Here is a 2,787-nt window from a genome sequence, read left to right as displayed (position 1 = left end):
TGATGCAAACTATGAACCTTTCATCTTAGCTGAGTTACAAGCACAGCTAAACTGCTGTAACAGAACTGCCCCAGGCTCTCACTGTGTATACGAAATGCTAAAACATCTGCCACCTGAAACCCAAAAGGCCCTACTTTCCTTGTACAGTTGCACACTGATATATCGAACGCGAAAGGAATTGCGAATTGATTCAATAAAAACAAATAGAGTCCCCCCGAGAGCTTACCTGTAGCGGATTATCACCTACAATAGGCACATTCAAGAATAAACCAATTCCGCACACACGCTGCAACAGAATGATCTATTTGCGTAAAAAAATCGCTAATCTTGGCCTGCTTTTTCGTTTTTGAAATGTGGAAGACGCTAGTCTCGATCTTATCAAGGCTGTCCAGGTGCGACAGCCCGGTTTCCCTCATGTGGCCGATACAACAGCGAATGACGCCGAACGCTACTGCCACTTCAGTGGTGAATACGCGCGTTCAGCCTCGTCCGTATGATCCTTCTCGTCACATGAGCTGCTGGCCAGTACATTGCAGTCCGCTTCCACAAAGTCGTCCACAAACACTTCGTGTGGAACTGCTGCTGGGAAGAGGGACAACTCGCGAAACGCATTGTCAATGCCCTTGTCGTCGTCTTCACTGGTTTCCGCAAGTTCTGCCGGCTCGAAGCTTGCTTTGCGAAAACAGTAGACCACTGTGTGTTTCTTCACGCTTCGCCAGGCATTCTCCGCGAAAGAAAACTTAGCGAAGAATTCCGGCCACTTCTTCGTCATCCACTGCTGGATGTCCTGGCTGCTGACAGCTTCGCTTTCGCCAGAAATGGTTTTGCCAATGATGTAGCGCTGCTTAAATCGGTGGAGCCACCCGGTGTTGTCAGCGAAGAAGCACGCTCATGACAGGCTCCGGACGTTCGCTGCTCCGCCGCCTTTGCCTTGATATCTACCTCGTTTTTCAACAAGATACTGGAGTGATCCATGGTATCACGAAGTCGTCCGCGACGGTTGAACATTTGTCACCTGCCTCAACATGCTGAACAGCCTTCAACTTCGTTGCAAAGTCGAGGGTCTTGCGCTTTTTAACGCTGGCCTTAGCTACACGAGAATTCGGCAATTCAAGGAGTCCGCAGCGGCTTTGCACACCACGCACGCAAAAGAAATGCTGCACATGTGGTGGTACGTAGGCGGAGCGACAGCGGAAGAGCGGAAGCAGCAAAGTGCTCGTGAGGCGATGGCCACCTGCAAGGGAAACAGCAAAAAGCGCGAGCTGTGGTTGGCTGATCAAAACTCACAAAACAGTAACAAAAAATAAAAGGCGGAAGGAAGAGGACGCCAGCTCCTTTGTTCCTGCTGTCCGAGCCGATGGGTACGCGAAGAAAGCATGAGAGAGAGAAAGAAATAACAACAAAAAAAGCCCTTCCGCAAGTTAGAGATTGTGCAGTCCAAGCCCTCTCGCCTTTACCTTTTTTCGAGCGCTTGGGGTTTTGGCGGAGGCGTAATGCCGCGCGGAAGTCGCTGGGCGCTGTAAGTGCCAAAACGCGTCTCCCAGCTCGTGCGCGGAGCCGCGCTGCCGCGGGGATTTTGGGAAGGAGGCGATTGGTGAAGTACACCTTTAAGCTCGTGCGGTGTTCAGTATATCTAAAGGTGGGTAAAAATACCGTTCATGTACCGGAGCATAGTGGCGCCAGATCTGTGCCAGTGTGAAAGAAGACATTGGTGTTCGTGGGGCTCGTGCTTCCCGGGTTCCTGCCTGTACCAGCTTGTTGCGGCTAACGCTTCTTGATTAATAACAAGTGCTTTTACGTGAACTCGCTCGTTGCATTTGGTGGAAATGTGCTGGGTAACATCCTGGAGTTTCGCAGCCATAAGCTACCATCTGATTCCGCAATGACCGAGCGTGTCGATCCCCCACAAGCCTCTTCCATGTCGCCGCCTGTCATGTGCCCTGGTGTGCTTCGTCTGCGTGACCCACCAGTCTACAATGGCACTGAAGATCACGATGTCGAGGACTGGCTGGCAGAGTACGAGCGTGCCAGCGCAATTAACAAGTGGATGATGACCCTGCGAAGCTGACTCACGTCATCTTCTATCTGACAGATTTGGCAAACCTGTGGTTCACCAATCACCAAGCCAACATCCCCACCTGGTCGGTTTTCAAAGAGACCGTGACCTTGTTTTTCGGTCGTCCAGCTATGCGCAAGATTCGCGCTGAACTTGGCCTGCGGGGACGATTTCAGCGAAACGGTGAGAGCTTCACGAGCTACATTGAGGATGTGATCGGCCTCTGTAGGCGAGTGGATGCGAGGATGACGGAGGCTGATAGAATAAAGCATATAATGAAAGGCATTGATGACGACGCTTTTCTTAAGCTTGTGGCCAAAGACTCACAAACCGTCACGGCCGTGATTCAGCTCTGTCAAAGCTTTGATGAGCTGCGCAAGCAGCGAATTTCTCCTCGTCGCACTAATACGCAAACAGCAGATATTTCATCTTTGGAGTGCAAAAGATGTGGCCCCGACTACACCGTATTGATGCCCCGAATTCAACAGCACATCCGTGAAGAAGTCGCTCGACAGCTCTCTCTTGGGGCCACCGTCAACCAGACCCCCACAGCATTGGACCACTCACTTCGCCGTGCTATTCAGACGCAAGTTGCCGAGGCTCTCCCTTCACCCACGTCCCCAATATCAGGTACTGCACCGCTGACTTATGCAGAAGCCGTCCGCCGACCTCCTGCCGCTCCCTTCATACAGTCCAGCAACCAACAACTACAGGTCGCCTGTTTCAGTTTA

Source organism: Rhipicephalus microplus, chromosome 9 (genome assembly GCF_043290135.1).
Source record: "Rhipicephalus microplus isolate Deutch F79 chromosome 9, USDA_Rmic, whole genome shotgun sequence".
Lineage (NCBI taxonomy): Eukaryota > Metazoa > Arthropoda > Arachnida > Ixodida > Ixodidae > Rhipicephalus > Rhipicephalus microplus.
Note: the sequence above shows the minus strand (reverse complement) of the source record.